Genomic DNA, 24,081 nt, shown 5'->3' on the forward strand with positions numbered 1-24,081 from the left:
GCATTGGCATCCAGGATGCCAATTCAGCAGGTTTCTGAAAACACCAGCTTCCCTTGCGAAATAAGTTTCACCCACGAAGGAAAGGAACCATGACAGCTCTGTTCTCCAGCAGCTGCAAGAAACAAAAGCTGTGTCAAAGCCCATTCCAGCAAGGAGGCACAGAGCTACAAATAACCCAAAAAAATGCAAAGGATTTCCTGGCATAGCCAGCACCTCCAGCATGATCCATGCTCACAAGCTAGAAATTCTAATCCTTGCATTGTTAGATAAGATGGGATTTTAAATCACATATAAGCAGCATCAATTAGCCATCCTAATAAGCAGTGCTGTAAAGTGGTGATGTGTGGAAGAGGCAGCAGATCAGACAGAAACACGTTCAGAGGGCATGAGGGGTTTTCTGAGGGAATTTCCTTGGGATGAGCCAGGGCAATGGAGAAGGGAAGATGCTAAAGTGGTGAATTTGGGCTACAAGGAGCTTGCTTTGTAGTAGAGAACAGAGCAAAAGCCACAGAGCTGGGAGAAACAGTGCTTTGGATAACACCGTGTAAACACACCTCTGAGAACATCTCAGGCTTTGAGGAAGGTACAATGAGTGTTGTAACCTCTGTTTCATAAGAGAAAGGAAAGCAGAGAGACTGCATGGACAAGCAAGAGGAGGAGCATGGATTGCAACCTGATGCTTTCTCCTTGACCTAGCCATGAGAACAAGCTCTTTCTCTTGTTGATATTATTTGGGCTAAAAATCAAAGCATTCAAGAAGGTTTTCTGGAGGTGCATCCAGGGCTTCCTGAAGGTTGCCAAAAAACCTGGAGAAGAGCTGAAATCTTCTCCTTCTGAGAAGCAAATAAAATGCAGGCAATGCCTAAAATCCTTTTCCTTCATCTCTTATGGCTCCAGATGTCCCAGAAAACGTCATCCCCTGGCTTCATCCCTGCAGGGGACCTGGGCAGCACCATGTCCCCAAGGCATGGAGATGAGCTGAAAACTTCATGTGGTTTTGGAGCACAGCAGCACATTGCTGCTGAGCCTTTGCCATCCTTCCAGACCATTGAGGCTGCTGTGTTCTGCATCCAAACTACACCAGCTAACATCTACCTCCCGGTCCTCATGGTTCACTGAGCTGATCATAGAATCATGGAATAGTTTGGGTTGGAGGGGACCTTAAAGCTCCCCCAGTGCCCCCCCTGCCATGAGCAGGGACATCTTCACCAGCTCAGGTTGCTCAGAGCCCCGTCCAGCCTGGCCTGGGATGTCTCCAGGGATGGTTCCTCCACCACCTCTCTGGCCAACCTGGGACAGGCTCTCACCGCCCTCAGGGACAACAATATCTTCCTCATGTCCAGCCTGAATATGACCCTTGGCCACAATTGGGCACAGAGAAGCAGCCTGGTGTGCGTTTGCTGGGTGCACATAAGGAAGGGATGATTGCACAGGGTGTGCTGGGTGCACTGAGCTCCCCAGGACTCAGCATCTCTCTGGACCAGGGTTTCGATCAGGGCACCAGCTGCATCACAGGACAGGAAAGGGCCTAACTTTAGAGTTTCCTCCACTGGATCAATTAATGAAATATGCAGCACCTTAGTGAGGGAGCAATAAGACAGAGGAAACTGAGGCACAGCTAAGCTGTGCACCCCAAAGAGAGGATCCCAGTCCCATGTAGCCACAGTCCCTGGCAGATGGAGACAGCACATATTGCAGTGGGTAGTTTCCAAAATGACAGTTGGGCTCTGGATCCACTTTAGATGAGCCCCCAGCCCATGTCCTATGGCTCAGATAAAAGATTCAGGTGCTGTCCCTGCTCTTGCTGGAACTCAACAAGGCTTTGACCTGTGAACTGAGCCAAAGCCCAAAAAGAAATTACAGGAGGAAGCTGAGCAGACTCCAGGATGTCCTCTCATCCATTTTCCCCCATTTGCTGTGGTTAAAAGTAAAAGGGATGAGAGGTTTGGGATGTGTCCTGATTACCCCGCTCTGGAAAACACTTTGTTCCGCCACTGATGTTTCCTGCCCACCTACAACCAGTGGCCTCAGTGTTTGTGCTTTTGGCACAGGGCGATGAACCCGGGAGCTCAGAAAACATTCAGAGCGCTGGAATGAGTAGCAGCCCTGTGTTTGGGCTGAATAGCAAAAGGAGCTTGTGTGGGTTTCCCTTTCAGAGACAGCTGAGAAAAGGTTTTGTTGCAACTCTCTGTCAGGCCAGAAGCACCAGGGAGTCTTGAATTCTGATCTCTGTGCTTGTTTGTGTCTATTTAATGCCATTATTTGCTCTTTAACTGCTATAAGGCTTGAAGGAGCTCAGTGCTTGCAGAGAGGACTCCCTCTGTCCCAGACAGGTGAGGTTGGGCTCTGTCATTTGGCTTGGAGACCCAAGGAGCCCTGTCTGAGACTTAAACCCCTTCCCACAAAGGACATCATTGCTATGGGATTGACCCTCTGTCCTGGCCCAGACCCTCACCTTGGCAGGGTTCTCAGAGGGCTGTCTTGTACTCCAGCTTTCTTTTCCAGCTCAAACACAGTGAGAGGAAGAGAGGCAGAAACAGGAGTGTGGATAGAGCTGTAGCTGCTGGAGACCTTCCCCTTGTCCAAAACCTCTGCCCTCAGACCACCATGTCATCCCACAGCTTCTATGTTCTCTTCAACTCTCCCAAGCATCCCAGAAGCTGTGATGGGAAAGATGTGCTCCGTCCCAGCCAGCTCTGACCTTAATCTGGCACCTCATCATCTCACCCTTGGACCTGCCTGCGGTTTCCCACAGATCAGAGATCTCCAGGCTCAATGGTTTTTAACTCGTTCTGTTGTGGAATAAATCATAGAATCACAGAATAGTTTGGGTTGAAAGGACCTTCAAAGCTCATCCAGTGCCGCCCCTGCCATGAGCAGGGACATCTTCACCAGCTCAGGTTGCTCAGAGCCCCGTCCAGCCTGGCCTGGGATGTCTCCAGGGATGGTTCGTCCACCACCTCTCTGCCCAACCTGGGCCAGGCTCTCACCACCCTCAGGGCCAACAATTTCTTCATCATGTCTAGCCTGAAATTGTCCACCTTGGCTTTACATCCCCCTCTTTATCATACAATGGGCCCCATGTACACAGTTATAACTCTTCTTGAGAGCTCTGGACCCTACCTGTGGCCATTACACAGCACGTGAACACACAGGCATATTGTGCCACACAAACCCCAAAGCACCTCTGAGGTGTTCTCAGGGCCTCTGGGAACAGCTGGAGGCCAAGCCAGCTCTGCCCCAATCAGTGCCACTGCACCACCAGCACTCAGTGAGAACCTCAGGCAGTTCTCAGAACCAGAGAATCACAACACATTGCTTGAAAACACTCTCATATCATGAAAATTCATCTCCTTGGGGGACCAGATCCATGGGAAGCCATGGCTGCACCAGCCCGGTGCTGGGTCTGTCAGATGTCCCTTGGTGTTTTCTGGCTGCTGGTCCTCTACAGCCACCGCTCAATGGCATGAGACACACATGAAAGAGGGATTATCCTTAGCCATGCATGGTCTTCTACAACCCTACAGTATCAGCCATAAGCTCAACCTGCAAGGTGGCCATCCTGGCTTGGAAACTGCAGTAGTCATGGTCCCCACTGTGATTTTGGTTGAGCCACCTCTGAGTTCATTCCTGCTACACATCCATTCTGACCATGCAGTCCTCCCCAGATATAAACCAACTGGGACAGCACCTTGATTTCTGCTACTAAAGTCTATCAGGTGCCTTGAAATAGTAATATCAAGTTATTCCAGGTAAGCTGCAAAGCAAAGAGTTCCAGGAAGGCTCCAGGTGATGCTGATGAGGTAGCCTCATCTTAAGCTACTGAAAGAGAAGCAGCACAAAGGAAGTGGGGGGGAGTGGAATGGAACAGAGTAAGGAAAGATATTACTTAATGAGTTTTAATATTTAGTATCCAGAATCTGTCCTTGGTTAGTCTGTGAATTTAGATCTGAAAGGGCTTGGAGGGATTTTTGTGCCTCGTATTCTCATAGGTGCCAATTAATTAGATAAGCCAGCCTGAGGTGGAAGACACTAAAGATGAAGCTGAATAACCAAAACCAGTCTACATGGAGAGGAAAAATAAAAATAATAAAAATAATAATTCAGAATGAACACAGAAGTCCCAATTAAGGGAGAGAAAGTTCAACTTCAGAGTTGTAAATATGAATTATAACTGCTGAAGCGCGTAAGTCATAACTTCTGGGCATCCTCCCTCACAGCCTTGTGCCTATATTACATGATCTGCACCTAAGGGTTGTGTTTTATAGACAGAGGAATGTTGATGCAGCCACGTCAGTAGGAAGCCATTCATCCGCCGGCCGCCGCCACTGCACGCACAGCACATCAGATGTCTCTGGGGACTTTATTCTTCCTGCCCCTGGAAATCCGACCTCGGCCAGGCAAGGCTCCAGCCAAGGGGACGTCCTGGCGCTCACTCCGCGGTCACCGGGGCTGACATCAGGATAACCCCCCTGCAGTGCAGGGAGGGCCTCCCGCTCTGCACAGGCGTAACCAGGGGTGACATGACCCCACCGTGATCCTGGCCCTGGCCATCTCCACCCTCAGGGACAACAATTTCTTCCTCATGTCCAGCCTGAATCTCCCTCCTTTAGTTTAAAACCATCACACGCCTTGTCCTATCACAATAGGCCCTGCTCAAAAGTCTGTCCCCATCTTTCTTATCAGCCTCTTTTAAGTCCGGAAAGGCCACACTAAGGTCTCCCCGGAGCTTCTGTTCTCCATCTGAACACCCCAACTCTCTCAGCCTGTCCTCCCAGCAGAGCTGTTCCAGCCTTGGGTCATTTCTGTGGCTCCTCTGGCCCCTCTCCAGCAGGTCCATGTGTGTCCTGTGCTGAGGACCCAGAGCTGGACCAGCACTGCAGGGGGAGGACAGAGCTGGAGGAACTAGAATATGTCCCACCCATCAGGAGAGCTCTTTGCCTGCTCTCAATCCAGGGTCTGGCATTACCCCAAGGAGCATCTCTGACAGCTCTCCCAGTGCTCTCTGGAGCTCACATAACCCTGGTGAAGCACAGATACTTCAGATAATGCAAATGAAAACATGGGGGCCACCAGGCTTGTTGCAGGAACCTCTGTTTCCCAGCCCGCTCCTCCCCTCACTGTGTGGTACACCTCTCCTCAGGATGCTGAGCATCCTTCTTCCCAGGGAATGGGGAACTTGGCACCACTGGGGAAGCCTTAGTGACCTTCTGGATGAAGCCCAGAGTGGGGAAGTTTTCACAGCATCTCTGAAACATCCCTTTCCCATCTGCCCTGTAATCGCAATTTGCAATGATAACCAGTGTCAGAACAGCCAGTGCTTCAAGAAGAGCCATCACAACAGCAAGGGGAGGATGTCCCTGTCTCCCAGTCCCCTCCACACAGCCCCATCAGGCAAAATCTCCACCTTCTAGAAGCCTTCTACTCATTGCCTTAAGAAACAAGGAGAGGGGGGAAGGGAAGCAAATCTCAACCCCAGGCTCATGCATTTTCACCCGTCAGAAAGCAATTTTACATGATTACAGAGCTTTCTATTCTGGTCTGAAATTGCAAGTTTATTAGTTAAGAGCACACCAGTACCTCGGAATTGTGACTGCATTAGGAGAAGCACTCAAACCTCATCATCTTCTGAATGAGACACTTATGGAAACACCCACAGCAGTTATAATCTCTGCCTGTGGCATGACTTGATGTGCTCATGGTTGGAATAATGAGAGCAGGGAGCAAGTGATAAAGCTTCCAGCACAGAAAACCTCAGTATAGCAGCAAATCACAGTCGTCTTTACAGAGGAGGTTCACAAGATCTTGATCTGCTTTCATGGTTTAAAACCCAAAAAGGGAATCAAGTTTAAGCAAATGAAAAACACTCTTAAATTGCAGAAATTGTGAAACATATGCAGGAAATACAGCTGGAGATTTCCATAAACAAACCCAGCAAAGCAAAATCATAGAATCATTTCGGTTGAAAGGTAGTTGAGTGCAACCGTTCCCCCACCCCTGGCACTGCCCCATGTCCCTGAGAACCTCATGTCCGTCTGTCCAACCCTCCAGGGATGGTGACTCCAGCACTGCCCTGGGCAGCCTGTTCCAATGCCCCACAGCCCTTTGGGGAAGAAATTGTTCCCAGATCCAACCTCAACCTCCCCTGGCACAAATTGAGGCCATTTGCCAAACCACACATCTCCTTCCCTGCAAGATGGAGTAGCAGGGGTTCATCATGGAACAGGGAGTAGCAGCCACATCAGGGGATGTGACCAAGGGGACACCCTTCACACAACACCTTGCTGCCTAAGTGGGAGTTCAGTGACTGCTGAACATCTCCAGCAGACATGGACAAATCCTCCTAAGAGCCCACTGGGAGATGGAGTAGTCATTCTCATTTCACAGCAACAGGGAATTATTACAAGCAAAGGCAAAGCAACAACAGATTTAGACCAAAATCCTAAGGTGCCTAAATTCCCTTGACCAAATGGCTATTCATTCAAAGGAAATAAACCTTAACACACTACCAGTGGTTGATGTATTTATAATTTACTGAGATCACTCAGATTTATAGCAGAATCAGGGGATTGATTTTTTTTTCTGAGCCACAAACACCTTCCTAAATTGTGGAGTAATCGTTCCACTCTGTAATTTAAAACAAGTGATTAAAGAAACAGAATAAAAATAAAATCAAAGCAAATTTCAATGATGTGAAATTAAGATTACTACCAACATCTGCTTTCTGAAAAAGAGATAATCATGAAAAGATTGTTTGTAAAGGAGTTTGAATGTAAGCTTGAATGCTTTTTCAAATGAAGAGGAAAAAAAAAAGCCCAATCTAGAGGAGCTTGGGCACCCCCCTCCTTCAGCAGAGACAAAATGCCACTTTCTGGGAAACCCAGCAAATTCAGACCCGTGTTCCCGGAGGATGCTCTCCCTGCGGGATCACACCCCTCCTGGGGGACCTAAAATGTTATTTCACCCAGAGCTGCGAAGCTAAATCAGGCAGAGATGAAATCACCTCCCATGCCAGATGTGCTGTTCCCTCTAATGAAGACTGTCCATCAGTGGGACCGATGTGAGACGGGATTTATTCACCAAGTACCGGCTGTGCTGATGAACTTGTACTCACAGGGTAAAGCCCGTGTGCGCTTCACACAGCTCCCAGGCCAGACTCCACAATCCCACCACCACCTCCCAGATTTATTTGCAAGGACAACAAATCATTTTCCTGGTCAGCACGCAGGATCCAGCCCAGTGACAGCAGCAGGGTGCAATATTTCCCGGCCAACTCCTGCTCAGTTAAACAAGAACACCTTTTAAGCAATCATTCTCAACCATCTACCAGCCGACCAGCTCCCTCTGCTGCTGCTTATTCCAACTTGACCCAAACTATTTTCAGAGATGAGAAGCCACCAGAAGCAGCTGATGAACTTAGCCAGCCTGGGGGCACAGGCTACATCTTGGGCTGAATTTGAAGTCACTTCTCTTATGGGGAGAGGCTGAGGGATCTGGGCTTGTTTAGTCTGGAGAAGAGGAGGCTCAGAGGTGAGCTCAGCACTCTCTAGAACTACCTGAAGGGCAGTTCTAGCCAGGTGGGGATTGGGCTCTTCTCCCAGGCATCAGCAATAGGACAAGGGGCCATGGGCTTCAACTCTGCCAGGGGAAATTTAGGCTGGAGATTAGAAAGCAATTCTGTGCAGAGAGAGTGGTCAGGCATTGGAATGGCTGCCCAGGGAGGTGCTGGACTCGCTGTCCCTGGAGGTTTTTAAACTGAGATTGGCCATGGCACTTAGTGCCCTGATCTAGTCAATGGGCTGGAGTTGGACCAAGGGTTGGACTCGATGATCTCTGAGGTCTTTTCCAACCCAGCCGATTCTGTGAGAGAAGAGTGGGAGGAAGTGGGTAAGCAGTTCTGAACAAGGAGCGAAGCAATTCAGGAGAAGAAAGGAGGATGGAAACCCTTTGCAGAGCAATGTCCTCCTGCTTGCTTTCCCTCTTGGCAAGCCCAGCAAACAGGCTGCGATGACAGGAGGGACAGGAGGGCCACATTGCCAGCCCCCCAGACAGATGAACATTTGCTCTGCCACTCACAGAGCAATTAAAGCCTCAAACCCTGCCTGCACAGATTTGCAAGACCTGCTCTCCCTCCATTTAAGGGCCAAAATAAGGATTAAAATGGCAAACGCAGGTGACTGCTGGCTGCGGGCACTGCAGACCTTGTGCCTTGTATGGATGAGATTCCACCTCAGCCGTGACCTGTTCCCACCTGGACACTGAAGGGAGGGAATCAGCAGAACAGAGAGGAGAAGGAGAGCCAAGAGAGTGGGGAATGAGATACAATGACCAGATGGATATTTCCAAGGGCTTGTCCAAGCCAGATCCTGCCAGGGATTTTCTGCAGCCCACATCTCCTCCTCTCTTCCCCCAACCTGGACAACCACTCAGATCAGTGACACTGGCACAAAGACTTGCCTGAGAGGGCTCCTGGGGGAAGTGTTTTTGCAGAGGAGACAAAAGAGGAAAGGAAGAACGCTTGGAGCAAGGGAAAAAACCCCAGAGCTCTGCCTACAAGACAGATTCATGGTCCTGAATGGGGCAGAAGACCCAGAGGAGCAGCGAGATTCAGGAGGGTGAAAGAAAAGCAGAAAGAAAAGCAATGCCAGTTCCTCACTCATCCACAGCTGCAGCCAGGAAAATTCACGCCAGGACTCAGATCACAGTATTTCCTTGCAAGGGGTGCAGAGCCTAATGTGAATTAAGATGAACGGTGAAAAAATTTAGCCTAACACAGGTCTATCAGTCATCTCATCAAGTTATAGAATCATAGAATAGAATCACAGAACAGTTTGGGTTGAAGGGACCTTCCCAGATCCCCCAGTGTCCCCCCTGCCATGAGCAGGGACATCTTCACCAGCTCAGGTTGCTCAGAGCCCCATCCAGCCTGGCCTGGGATGTCTCCAGGGATGGTTCAGCCACCACCTCTCTGGCCATCCTGGGCCAGGCTCTCACCACCCTCAGGGCCAACAATTTCTTCCTCTTGTCTAACCTGAATCTCCCCTCTTCTCATTTAAAACCATCACCCCTTGTCCTATCGCAACCCACTCTGCTGAAAAGTCTGTCTCCATCTTTCTTATAGGCCCCTTTAAGTTCTGTTTGAGGGGACATTGAAAGAGCATTGCCACAGGCACACTGAGAACTGCTAATGAGTCCATCTCTGCCTCAGATAACAAGATCTGCTCCCAACAGCAACCACAGACGCCCATTATCAGGGATAAGGAGGAGCCAGTTTTAGGATGATCCACTTCTTGCTCATAGCCAGAGGGCTGCCAGCTGCTGGATGCATCTAATCTTATTGGCAATTTAGCTCCTGGCTTATTGTCTTTATCTTTGCTTCCACTGGAAACTTCTGATGGAACTTCATGATTGTGATGCACAAATTCACGCTCCAACACCAGAGCTTGGACTGTTACCGCAGCAGGAGGAAGATATGGGTGAGAAAACTCATCATCTGCATTTCACACCATTGATATTTCAGAAAATCCTGCCTGGAACGGTAGCAACTAGTCAGGATTGCTTATCTGCTGGCTCTGCCTGCCTTTAAGTGGAGCAATTTGATGATGTAATCCCAATAACTCTGGCAATAGCTTAAGAGGAGTCATATGAGTCATAAATCATTGACAATAAGTTAATCACTTGAGCTAATAGCTAAGACAAAGAAGACATTGTTCTAAAATGAAGCAAAATTTGCCAGTGACAAATAAACCAAACATATTTCTCCTGATTGCTTTCTGCTGTTGGTGTCGACAGGAGAGCAATCGCAAGAGATTTGCAATGAAATATCTGTTTCTCTTCTGATCAGGCTGGGGAACACTAAAGCAGCTTTTAAGGTAATACCCAATTTAAGACCTTATGTCACCAGGTCATTCAGGAGGAAGATTTTGCAAAAGAAAAAGTCCTCATTTATCACATCACTTAACAGCCTTGAGTCATATTTCCCCCACAGATGTGACAATGTTGTAAATGCAGCAGGATGCTGAACCTCCCACTGCCCCTTCTCTCCTGGAGGAGCATGGAGTTACCCCTCTCCTCAAAGAATACAATAGGATGATTTGTTTCCAAGTATGTACTTGCACAAAAAAGTTCAATGAATTAGCTGTGCCTTCCTCTGTCTGCTTTGAAACTTGACCGGGCTGACAAAGAATTTGCTTCCTGGAAATGTATTTGAGGGTGTTTTCGGAAATCACCAGATGGAAAGCTGAGCCAGAGGGTTACTTTGCTCCTGCACCAGCACATTTAGTCCTCTTCAGCAACACAAACTGCACGGCCACAGCTCTGGTGCAGGTGTCTGAAATTCCCCCCAAATTCTGGCCAGAAATTCCTCCGAGAATTCACTTCTCAATGAGCAAAGAGTCATTTGCTCCCACCTCTCCACATCACGCTCACTCTGATGGATTTACTCTATTTTTTTCCCAAGATGAAAAGTCCTGGCCTGCCTAATGCTTCTCTTCCAGAAGTCCTGCCAGACCTTTGCCTTGTTCACAGGGCCATGAGGATCCAGGATATCTGGCTGTGGAGCTGCAGGAGACCCGTGTCCTTCTGGACCAGCAACCAGAGGACAGACAGGATATTTTAACCCTGAGGGTGGTGAGAGCCTGGCCCAGGTTGGCCAGAGAGGTGGTGGATGAACCATCCCTGGAGACATCCCAGGCCAGGCTGGACGGGGCTCTGAGCAACCTGAGCTGGTGAAGATGTCCCTGCTCATGGCAGGGGGGGCACTGGATGAGCTTTGAAGGTCCCTTCCAACCCAAACCATTCTATGACTCTATCCCCAGTCACATCAAACAGCACTCAGCACTTACACTTCAGCAGCTGAAGTGATCCGGGTGGGATGGGGACCATCAAGAGAAAACAGAGGGCAAGGAAAGGCTGGGAAGGTGGTGGGAGAGTCGGTGGGACACCTGGTTGTCTTGCAGGTGCTGTGATTTTCCTCCCTAGGAGCACAGAGTAGTGGGTTATTTACTGGTGGATTTGTTCAGAAATCTAGGTGAATGCCTCACCATAGTTCACATCCTCTCCTGCAAATCGTCATTCTTTCAAAGCAAAAGAAAATCAAGAACCACCTGACTTGGTGTATCAGGGCAACTGTACCTCCCTGAAGCCAGCAACCTTGTAAATAGGGTATCAGAAGTAAGGCAGATGAGATGACCTTGTCACTCCCACCTGCTTCCATAGCTGTTTGGGCCATGACCAAACACCAGGTTTCATAAAGACAAAGAAAACCCATCACTGGGAGGGGTGGAAGGACTCCTGTCCTCACCCTGAGCTCTGTGTGAGTTTTTCCTACATTTTTTCACCACAGAGCCCTAATTAACCACAGATGAACGGACTCCTGTGCTAAACATGCCTGAAGTCAGTACAGGAGAGGGACCAGCATTCCTTATTCCCAGCCCACAGACAGAACCAGGGGGGCCAGTCAAAAATAAAAGGTTTCATCATGTGAACTTCCCAGAGGAAGCAAGTTTTCTCCTGGAAAGAACAGAAATGGTGTGTGGCAGGAGCAAGTGGCTCCTTGGGGGCTGCCTGGGCAGGAAGGAAGATGTTTTGATTTATTCTAGGTGTGAAACTTGGCCAGGGAAACTTGCCAGGTGTTTATATTGGCTCCACTTCATCACCAGGCTGTGGTTCCAGTGGGAACTTTGCTTCTCAAAGCTGGATATCTCCATATCCGTAACCCGGAGAAGACGGGACAGCCAGCAACAAGGTCTGGCTTACCCAGGGGTAAGGTTGGTAGAGGGGCTTAGGTTAGGCTTAGCTCAGCCTCCACCAGCATCTGGCAAGGATCTCAGATGTCTTCCCCCAAGTCAGCCTCAACACCACCCATCCCTGCCAGCTCCATAGTGCTGCAGAGAAAACCAAGAACCCAACTTGCCATCAGCGCTTTGGTGCAATGAATTTTCCCAGCAAGGCAGATCACAGCAAAGACCTACAAACCAGGGTGTGAGAATCATAGAATCATAGAACAGTTTGGGTTGAAGGGACCTTCCCAGCTCCCCCAGTGCCCCCCCTGCCATGACAGGGACATCTTCACCAGCTCAGGGTGCTCAGAGCCCCGTCCAGCCTGGCCTGGGATGTCTCCAGGGATGGTTCATCCACCACCTCTCTGGCCAACCTGGGCCAGGCTCTCACCACCCTCAGGGACAACCATTTCTTCCTCATGTCCAGCCTGAATCTCCCTCCTTTAGTTTAAAACCATCACCCCTTGTCTCATCACAACAGGCCCTGATGAAAAGTCTGTCCCCATCTTTCTTATTGGCCCCTTTTAAGTCCAGAAAGGCCGCACTAAGGTCTCCCCGGAGCTTCTCTTCTCCAGCTGAACACCCCAACTCTCTCAGCCTGTCCCCCAGCAGAGCTGTTCCAGCCTCGGGTCATTCCTGGGGCTCCTCCAGCAGGTCCATGTGTGTCCTGTGCTGAGGACCCAGAGCTGGACCAGCACTGCAGGGGGGTCTCAGTAGAGCGGAGCAGAAGCCAGATCTGTGGCAGCTCAAGGCATCGGGGTGATCAGCCTTTGGTCAGACACAGTTCAACAACTTCCCACAGATGGGGCCAATTCCAATCAAGGCTTTGTGCTTCTGGATGGCATGAAATTGGGTCAGAGGACAGCCAACAGCCTTCCCATTCTGCAGGAACTGGAAGGTCCCGAGATAACCTGGCACAAGCTGAAAGCAAATAAAAGGAAACGCTGTTTCACACCACTCACAAAGATGATGCAACTCGTTGCCAACATATCTCTCCATGTTAGATCCACTGTAAGTGATGGGAAATCAAGCAGATTGTGTTCTGGCTCCCATCTGGCTCAATACTCACACTTCTCTGAATGTAAAGGGTTTCCTTCCCATCCCAGGATGCAAAGGCACCACTTGTGCTGTTTTAACTCTTCCCTTTCCCCATCTCTTTTCGCATGCTCTCACAGAGGTGGGACACCCAGTAGCATCACCTCCTCGCTCAACTTGTGTTGCTGTCTCACCATGTTTTCTCATATGTGTGTTTCAAAGGGGCATGTGCAGGAATCGAGCCTGCAACCTGGGATTTGGAAGGCTAGAGGACTGCAGAGGGTGCACACATCTAGATCTAGACCAATTTCACCCATGCAGGCTGAAGTGGATGAGAGGAGGGGGCTTCTGGTGCAAACAATACCAAGAATCATGCTCTGGATCCTCTCACAGGGCACACTGATTTACACCAAAAGCAATACAGGATTCTGCATGTCTCCCATCACTTCTCATCCTGTCACTCCAGCATCTCCTTCACCAAGGATTCCCTTCACCATTAAGGGTAAGGACCAAGGACAAGCCTACCTTAGACCCACCCCTACACACTGAAGTTGTCCAAGCTCTCCTTCCTGCCTCCCTTATCACTTCAGGCATGGTCACCCTCTGCACATCACTTCAGCATCCACATCTCTTCACCACTACAAGAGGTGACAAGTTGACAGAGCAAATGACTCTCGACTTTGCTCCAGACCAAGCACAGCCCTTTCCTTGGGATGAGACCAAGTGTGCTGAGTGTACAAAAAACATCCTGTATTTCCCTGACACCTGTGTCTAGTGAGGCCTTCAAGAGGCAATTTAAGTACAGTCTTCAGCTATGAATGTTCTTGGTTTCATGGCTCAAAGTCAGACCTTTATTGTCATGAAAAGGATACTGTGAGTACTGTCACTTCCACACACCGTTGGGAAACAGACCTTGCCATGAACTAGCTCTCACTTTCCCTGGAGTATTAACCCATGTGTTGCTTTTAAGGCATTTAGAATTATAGAACCATTTTGGTTGGAAAAGACCCTTAAGATCACCAAGTCCAACCATTAACCCACTCCTGGCACTGCCCCATGTCCTGAGACCCTCACCTCCGTCTGTCCAGCCCTCCAGGGATGGTGACTCCAGCACTGCCCTGGGCAGCCTGTTCCAATGCCCCACAGCCCCTTGGGGAAGAAATTATTCCCCACATCCAACCTCAACCTCCCCTGGCGCAACTTGAGGCCGTTTCCTCTGCTCCTGGCGCTTGTTCCTGGGGAGCAGAGCCCGACCCCCCTGGCTCCAAGCTCCTTTCAGGCAGTTCAGAGATCAGAAGGTCTCCCCTCAGCTCCTGTTCTCCAGCTGAACCCCCCAGGTCCCTCAGCCGCTCCCGTCACACTTGTGCTCCAGCCCCTCACCAGCTCCGTTCCCTTCTCCGAACAGTCCTGTCTCTAAGCTGCTACCTAACAGAGCACTACAAAGACACATGCTTTGACAGAGACCCAGGCCACCAAATCCACCTGCTTGGGTCCTGATTCCTCCTTCCAAGGCACACACAAGAAACTGCATGAGCAAAATAGACTCCATGGCCAAGATCCACATGCAGCTGAGCCAACATATCTGCAGAGAAGAAGAGCCTCAGTTAACTCATCCCTCCCTGCTTTTCCCCAGCCATGTGGTCCTACCCCTGCCCAGCACCCACTCACACCCTGACACAGCACCAAGCACAAAGACAAGCCAGTTCTTGTCTGTGCCATTACAGATCCCATCTCTTGGGGACATGGGAGGATGTTTTGTAAGGGCATGTGATAGTATGGCTTACCATGGAAAGTTTTTCCCTTCTCAGGGAGCTCATTTGCTGAAACATTCAGCCACATTGCCACACACCCCAGTACAACTCCCTCATATACCACCTGTCAAACACCAGGATTGTCACTTCTAGGACAACACAACCCCAGGTTTCATGCTGTTGAACATATATCTTGCACAACCAGGCTGCTTTGTATTTATGGAGAGCTTTTCTAATTCGAGAAAAACAAAACAAAACTAATTTCTAACCCAATTCTTGAACCCTCCTGAGCATATGGTGGCTTCAGCATCCTTGAATGGGACCTACAACCTGGGTCCAGGAATTGTTCACTATCTTATGTCAGGGGGCTACCAGCAGCACAGGGCAAACCGCACAAGAGAAGAGCTGCTGAAGAACCCATCCCAAAGGACTCATCATCGGGACAGGCATCAACGAAGCCTCAGCTCCCCAGGAAAGCACCTGGCAGCCCTCTCCCTGGAGAGAGGGGAGATGAAAGCGCCCAGGTGCACAAGCAGGCAGCTGCAAGGAGCCCCAGAGCTTGTTCTCACACAACGTGATGTGTTCCCGGAGCAGGGTCAGGGTGGTGTAATCCACTCCAAAAGCACCCAGGTAATTGCGTAGGTCTCTGGCTCTTTGGTTGGGTCATATCTTGGATGTCTGCCATGAATCCTCACCACTCTGACTTGTACAAGCAGGTATCTGATCTGCATGAGGGTGTCCCTGCTCATTGCACAGGGAGTAAAATAAATGACCTTTGAAGGTCCCTTCCAACCTAAACCATTCTATGATTCTACACCAAGAAATAGAGAGAAGCAGGATGAGCTGGTTTTGGAAATCCCTCAGGTGGCACTTCCCTTCAAATCGAGAGGCTGCATTTTCCTGATGAGCTCTCATTGCTATGATTTTGCAATAAGATACTTCACAGCAGACCTCCTCATGGGGATCCCATTAGCAAAGGCTGCATCTGAGGGTGGTAAAATACTGAAACAGGTTGGCCAGAGAGGTGGTGGCTGAACCATCCCTGGAGACATCCCAGGCCAGGCTGGACGGGGCTCTGAGTAACCTGAGCTGGTGAAGATGTCCCTGCTCATGGCAGGGGGGGCACTGGGGGAGCTGGGAAGGTCCCTTCAACCCAAACTGTTCTATAATCTGCCCCATCAGCCCCTACATCACCTGCTGGAGCCAGAGCTTCTCCCTGGTCACCAGGTTCCTCCAGGTGAGGAACTTCCTGTCCACCCAGCTCTGCATCCCACCTCATCACCAAACCCAAGCTCCTGACCAGATGCTTGAGCTCTCTTTCTGACAGGACCTGTCTGAGCACGCTTTGCGCATGGCTCGGGGTGATGGCTGGTGTTTTGTAGGAATTAACCTCAAACACAGGCACGAAGTTTGAAAAAAAAAAAAAGCAAGATTAAATATCAAAGCTAAACCTGGTAAAAACAGAACCCTGAAGGGACAAAATCCCCAGCCTCAAAGCTGTTTACACATCTCAAGTTCCTGGTGTTTTTTTGACAAACCTTAGCTCAATCCTGCCCAGCTTTCCTCACTATTTCCAAGCGTTGCTCCCTCACTGTGCAAGCCTTGCTCCCACCACGCTAATCCTTCGCTTTCCTGCTGCATTTCTTAGTTCTACCAAGCATGCTTTTCCCCTGGACCACCTTCCCCAACAGCTAATCTAACTACATCCCCATGGTGCATCTTCGCCATCTTCCTTGATGTTGGTCCCAAATGATCTGAACCACCGAGGGTCTGAAGGACTCACCCCAGATGCAGTGGGCCTCTCCTTCAGTTACCCAAAGCTCTGGGACAACCACCAGCTCACCCAAGCAAATAAATCATCATTCTTTATCCAGCACACACACAAATCTACACAGAATTAAGACCCTTGATTCTTTATCCATCACACACACAAATCTAGACAAAAATAAGACCCTTGTGCATTTCACAGACTGGTTGGTGTTGGAAGAGACCTCTTGAGATCATCCAGTCCAACCCACCTGCTCACGCAGGGTCACCAGAGCAGATCACACAGGGTCGTGTCCAGGCAGGTTTGAATGTCTCAGAGAAAAGGAGACTCCACAACCTCTCTGGGCAGCCTGGGCCAGGCTCTGGCACCTCACAGGAAAGAAGTTTCTCCTCATATTCAGATGGAACCTCCTGTGTTTCAGTCTGTGCCCGTTGCCCCTCATCCTATTGTTGGGCACCACTGAAAAGAGTCTGGTTCATCCTCTTGACATCCACCCTGGAGATATTTATAAGCATGAGTAAGATTTCTCCAGCTCACCATGCACTGAGTATCTTGTGGTTTTAGGGCAGAGCTTCCATAAGGTCTCCAGGACCCCCCTTCCCTTCCCACAGCTCCTCTGACATGGGCTGGGTGACCCTTGCTCTCCCCTCAGTGATCTCCTTGTCAGAGGTGGGATTCAGCTGCCAGATTATGACACCTCAACACGTGCATCTTGATGTTGGACATTGATGAGAGGCAATGGAAGAGTCTCAAATGCCACCAGGTTCCTGTTTTCAGGCCACCAAAGTAAGCCTGGGTGCCAACTTTTGGAGGAGCCTCTTGTCCAGTCACACCCAGCAGGTTCTTCACCTGATCTGCTGCTCCAGCTTGGATCTTGCACTGCATTGGGTGTGAGCCACATTTTCTGCTTACCCAAACTGTCTGGATAATGGCTTATCCAAGATTAACGCTCCCCAGAAACAGCCCCTGCACCAGGGGCAGGAACATCTCCCATAACATCCAGGTGACTTCCCCATGTTCATCTTGTAGAAAAAGCAAAAGCCCCATGTTTAACATGGAGTTTGCAGACTGCTGGGGGTAGATAATAAACCCCCAGTATGGGACAAATCTCAGATGCCACACACAGATCATGCCAGGGCTCAAACAGTCGATGGAGATACTTCCATGCAGGAACCGTTCCTGTCTCTGCTCCCTTTAGAATTTATTATGGCATTATCCACATTTCCTCTGCAAAGAGCAGTTCCCATCCCAAACACACCCGCCAAGGCAGATAAGGGCTGTTTATCCTACAAGATTTTTTTTCACTTATGTGCACTATCTTACACAAACAACCCATCTCAGTCCCCCACACTACAATGGTGTCATGGGTACCAGAGAAAATGGCCACATCCCTTTGAAAATTTCAACTAGGAATTATTCAGTTAGGAATTATTTCAATAGAAAAAGTAGGGGACAGAGAATGATCACAGAAGACAGGAGACGCGCCAGGGATGGCATGGTCAGCATTCTGGGCTCTGTCCTTGCCACAACATAAGAGCTTTTAGGACATTGCAATGGTCATGGTTTACAAGCCATGTACACAAGGCACAGCATCAGGATTCCAAGAGCTCAAGGACCACAACTGGAGTCAGGTTTTCCAAGGAATTCCTAGGCCACCTTTTCAGTACCAAAAATCAGATGGAGCATGCTGAACTTTTTTACTCAAGATCCCTCACTTGGGACACAAAGGGGCAGATCCAGACCCTACACTCAACACCAAAATCTACTGTGGCCTTTGCAATTATTTTATACTGCATCCAGCTCTGGGTCCTCAGCACAGGACACACATGGACCTGCTGGAGAGGGACCAGAGGAGCCACAGGAATGACCCGAGGCTGGAACAGCTCTGCTGGGAGGACAGGCTGAGAGAGTTGGGGTGTTCAGCTGGAGAACAGAAGCTCCAGGGAGACCTTAGTGCAGCTTTTCCAGACTTAAAAGGGGCTGATAAGAAAGATGGGGACAGACTTTTCAGCAGGGCCTGTAGTGATAGGACAAGGGGTGATGGTTTTAAACTAAAGGAGGGAGATTCAGGCTGGACATGAGGAAGAAATTGTTGTTCCTGAGGACGGTGAGAGCCTGGCCCAGGCTGGCCAGAGAGGTGGTGGCTGAACCATCCCTGGAGACATCCCAGGCCAGGCTGGACGGGGCTCTGAGCAACCTGAGCTGGTGATTTTTCAGAAAAAGTCTTCATATAAAGGGCTGTCAGGCACTGGAACAGGCTGCCCAGGGCAGTGGTGGAGTCACCATCCCTGCAGGTGTTTAAAAGGTGTTTAGACGAGGTTCTTCACAACATGGTTTAGTGCTAGAGTTCGGTTAGGTTATGGTTGGACTCTGTGAACCTGACTGTCTCTTCTAACTGAAATGATTCTATGATTCTAAGATGCCCCTGCTCATGGCAGGAGGTTGGACTCGATGAGCTTTGAAGGTCCTTTACAACCTGAACTATTGCATGATTGTCTCCATCATGACTAAGAAAATTCCTACTGCCAGCAGAGAAATACTTAAAACTACCAAATGCCTCCACTTACCTAAAAAAGGAGTTTGGTAAAGATACAAGAGATGCTGGTGTAGCATCCCCTGGCTTTCCAGCCCACTTTCAGTGCAAGCAAGGACCCTGTTGAAGAGGACAGCAGTTAAATCCAGGTCTCTATACCTGAGAAAGCTGTTTTTCGCAGTGTCTGCTCAGGCCAGGGTGTTCTGGAATTAAAGCCCCACATGCAGGTACCATTCAGCACAGTCTTGCTTCATGCCCAATACAAAGCATTTGTCCAAGTGCTGCCAGCACACCTCATCCAGAGGAAATCATTTGGGGATTAGGCTGGCACATGTGTAGCAGAGACATGATGAAACAAGCACCAGAAAAGCCACGGCCAGCAAGGAGAGCCTTGAAGAATCCTCCAGCCTGGCAAGGAAATACAAGTTCAGACAAAGGCAATCAATAAAGAAAAAAACTCTGTTGTATTTTAGGAGCCCTGAAATAAAAATCCCAGCAGAAAAGAGTTGTACATGACATTCCAAACCCCAATGCTGCTTTTTGTGGGAGCAGAGAGACAGTTTTTCTCCTAAGGGGAATGAGTGCGGCTCTGCCAGAGGCAGCAGAGCTACCGTGAGAAATACAGTGGCCCCTGACTTCCACCTGGTGACTTTCTTTTCACATCACAGCACATTTCCAGAGATTAAAAGATGACTATGCTTTGTTTGATAATTATCCTCTGCTAGCAACTTCCCTTCAGCTCCGCTTATTATTCTGACATGTTTATTGTGCTCTTTTGATCTCCACCTTTGCAATGACGCTGTGGATAATAATTTCCAACAAAGGATTAAATATTTTGATGTCTCCACAAGTAGCATCTGCTGTCAATGTGGCTCAGAGGCAGCTGCAGCACCTCATAGCCCTTATGCTTGGCTTGGGATGTCTCCAGGGATGGTTCATCCACCACCTCTCTGGGCAACCTGGGCCAGGCTCTCACCACCCTCAGGGCAGTGTTCATGGAATCACAGAACCACTTTGGTTGGAAAAGCCCCCCAAGATCATCAAATCCAACCATTAACCCACCTTCAGCACTACCCCATGCCCATGAGAACCTCATCTCCCCGTCTGCCCAACCCCTCCAGGGATGGTGACTCCGGCACTGCCCTGGGCAGCCTGTTCCAATGCCCAACAGCCCTTTGGGGAAGAAATTGTTCCCAGATCCAACCTCAACCTCCCCACACTTGTGCTCCAGACCACTCACCAGATGCTGCAGGCTCTTATGCTTCAGTCCAAGCTTGCATATGTGCATTCAAGAGACATGAAAACCAAGCCCCAGCACAGCTAACAAGAAAGTAATAGGCAAGCCAGAGACAACCATTCTTTTAAGACACCTCAGCAGAAAGACTAATTGGTCCCAGGTTGAGCTTAAATAGAGCTCCAAGGCCCATGGGTGGGGTGGAGACCACAGGTGAGGCTGATCATGGCCATTAAGGCTGATTAGTGCCCTCAGAGCCCTGATACCAAGGATATCTCTGATGGCGCAAGACATCTGTGTGTGGACAGCTGAAGGGAGCCTCATTCCTGGGGAATTACAACTATTCATGCAGCTGCACTTCACCTCAGAAATGCTCAGATATGTTGTTTTCCCATAATTTAAACACCACCCTTCATTTCTGCTGTCCATCTCGCTTATTTCAGCAGTGGTTTGCTTCAACATCCCCCACCTTCCAGCTCCAGGGCTCACATAGTGTCCGCTTAGTGAAGTGTTGGAGACCCTGGAGCAAGTGGTGCCGTGTTAGTCCAGAAGGCGCCTGCGGACCACAAGCCTGCGTCATCTTTCCATCACTCTTTGAAGTGTGGAAATCATCTAATTAGTGGGTAATGCAACTGGAAGTTAAGGAGCTTAGAAATCCTGACATTTTATGCTCAAAAGTGCCTGTTTTTACTGCAGCCCAGCAGGGAAACTATTCTGCTCTGACGCCAGCTGGTGGCTTTGGGAATATTATCTCTTCTGAACATTAATAGCCATGAGCAAATAAAGGCATGTGGCTGAAGGGGAAATAGTACCACCCAAGGAAGGAAGGCAGCCTTCTTTTTATGCGTTTACACTAAAAACTGATTCTAAATTGAGCTTTAGGAAAGGTCGGTTCCCATGCAAGCATCAACATGATGCATCCCTGTCTGCAGGAAGGTTCATGGGTTGTGACATTACTGCTAAGGGGCTGGTTAGTCCTGCAGAAGACTGTGACCATACAAGACAGCAATGGAGACCTTACAGTGAGCAGAAAGCAAAAGCTCACAAAGCAAATGCCATGGCAGGGTGAGCTGTCCCAGAAGTCTTCATGGCTTCGAGATAAGTTGTGACTTCACACCTCAAGGACACTGGAAAGGGGCAGAACCAAGCCCCAGCTCCCCATCACCTAACCTAAGTCCTCTTTTGACCCATAAGATGACAAACAAATATCTTAGGGACCCTGTGAGGCTTTGAAACCCAGTGAATGATTCTGCAAGGAAAAAAAACAGCATGTGACCTGTGGTACCAGTTCACTTCTGGCCAGGAAGAAACTGTTTCCCCTGATGGTGGTGAGAGCCTGGCCCAGGTTGGGCAGAGAGGTGGTGGATGAACCATCCCTGGAGACATCCCAGGCCAGGCTGGACGGGGCTCTGAGCAACCTGAGCTGGTGAAGATGTCCCTGCTCATGGCAGGGGGGGCACTGGGGGAGCTGGGAAGGTCCCTTCCAACCCAAACTATTCTGTGATTCTAGGCTGATATCTGCCACCCTCCCTTGCCCTTCATTGATAAGATGAGATAATAAAGAACCAGCATGACACCAGCAGCAGGCTACTCCCTTCTGTGGAGCAACACTGTACTCCTCACTCTTGCAGACCCACATGGAGTCATTCCCAGATGTGCAGACCTGGCCTGAAGCCCACTGGAGCACACGGTGCCTCTCGTTTCCACAGACAATTGATGGGATACAGAGGGAAGGAGGAACCAGATCCCTTTCGGAGATGTTGGTGGAGGAGATGGTACTCCAAGTGTTGTCTGCCAGCACATGCAAAGGATGGGAGTGGTGCCAAACCCCTCATGGACATAAACACCCCATCTGAGCCAGCCTGTAGGCATCTCCCACCACCCTGCAGACTGCACCCGTCTGCCTGGCAGAGACACAAACGAACCCTCCCCTTCCCCACGGCTGCATCTAACAGTGATCAGGATGGGGAATCCCTCTCCCTTCAGATCCCCTGCCTGCCGTTACAAGCCCTGGGTGAAGCTGGCTCATTGCGGGTTGTGGAGCATCTGCCAGCAGCCAAAACAAACAGAAACACCAGCACCTAGGACCCCAGCAGTTGGGGTTACCCTTGGCTCTGCAGATCAGGCTGGAACCTGCTGAAGAATAGGGGGCAGGAAGACCTGCAGGGTTCCTACTTGAAAGACTTTATTGGTGGTGTGGGTTTGGGACAAACGTGTCTGTCCATCACTCCCCAGAAACCCAGATCTCTGCTTTGTCCCAGCCAGAGATCAGCAATACCCAAAAGGTAGTGAGAAACCATCTGCCCTAGGATCCTCCTCTTTTTCCCTGAGGATCTTCAGACCTTCTCCTAGGGACTGCCTCCTGCTCCCCCAAACTAGTGAAGACAGGATCACAGAATCTCAGAGTGGCTGAGGTTGGAAGGGACCTCTGGACATCATCTTATCCATCCTCTCTGCTCCATCAGGGCCACCCAGAGATGTTTGCCCAGTACTTTGTCCATATGGCTTTTGAAGGTCTCCAAGGCTGGAGACTCTGCAATGTCAACTTGTGCCAGACATAACTACCCAATGTGGACTACAAGCAGTAACACCTCTCATGTTTTCAGAAGGACACATCGATGATGGTGAGACACCAGATTTTACCTGGAGAAGCTCAAGACATGGTTGTTGCTGGTGTTTCTCCAGGAGATTTTCACCTCTAGGAGGGATAAAAGACCTACTGGGACACAAACTTCTACTGGCAACGCAGGAGTAGGAAGATCATGTTTGCCCACAGCTACATGTGGCCATATCACCCTCTGCAGTGCTTTGACACCTCTTTGCACAACCTCCTTCAGATACCTCCTGGTCAACCCTGTCTGAACCTCCAAAAATTTGGCTGCAGCTTCTCTACCTGAGCTTCTGAGCCCAGCTCAAGCTTCCTGGCTGGCTGGAAGCCAATGAGTGGCTGCTGGGTCCTGGGTGTTTTTTCAGTGCCAGTGGCTCCAGCTGGTCTGTCTGTGCTGAGTGGGCTGGTAGGGGTGGGAGTAGGAAAATAGCATTGGAAAAAGATGTGACTGCAGCTCTGTTTTGTAATCCACGGGGGTTCTGGTTTTAATCTGGCTTGGGAAAACCCTGAGGGATGTCTCTGCAAGGAAAATAAAGAGAGAGGGCACTGAGTTGTCAAGGTCAACTGGCTCCTTGTGTTTCAAGAATGGGCAGGACTTGGGGCAGGGTTGAGCCACAGACGAGGCTCTGCTGGAGCTGCAAAGCAAAAGCAAGCCTGAGATGGACTCCTGCAGACAAAAAGCACAACCCACGCTATTTCCACCATGCTGTGGGTGAACCGAGGCCAGCACAGCCCCTATGGATGGGCTGCATCAGCTTCAACCTCTGCCCTCCAGCTGGGAGGAGCAAGACCTTGGACACCATTAATGTACCAAGGTCTGGAGGACCCAGAGCTTGTCCAAAGTTTGGCCCAATGGCACATTTACATACCAGCAAGGGGGAAGATGGCAGAGCATGGGCTTGAGCAAGATTCTCTTAACTACCAGCACAGGCAGGTTGAGAGGTGCATCAATTTAGTGTTATGGTTCCCTTCATGAAGAAGTCACTGCCCAGGATGACATGTGCCTACACCAGTGCAGCACATCCCTACCCAGGCAAGACACATGGAATCACAGAATCATTTTGGTTGGAAAATACCCTCAATATCACCAAGTCCAACTGTTAACCCAGTACTGGCAAGTCCACCACTAAACCATGTCACCAAGAACCTCATCTCCGTGTCTGTTCAACCCCTCCAGGGATGGTGACTCCAGCACTGCCCTGGGCAGCCTGTTCCAATGCCCCACAGCCCTTTGGGGAAGAAATTGTTCCCCAGATCCAACCTCAACCTCCTCTGGCGCAACTTGAGGCCATTTCCTCTCATCCTCATCATCATGCTTTTAACAGCACAATGCTCCCACAAGGATAAGTCACGTAAGGAGCAGGTCTGAGTA

Source organism: Streptopelia decaocto, assembly GCF_964273445.1.
Source record: "Streptopelia decaocto genome assembly, chromosome: 4".
Lineage (NCBI taxonomy): Eukaryota > Metazoa > Chordata > Aves > Columbiformes > Columbidae > Streptopelia > Streptopelia decaocto.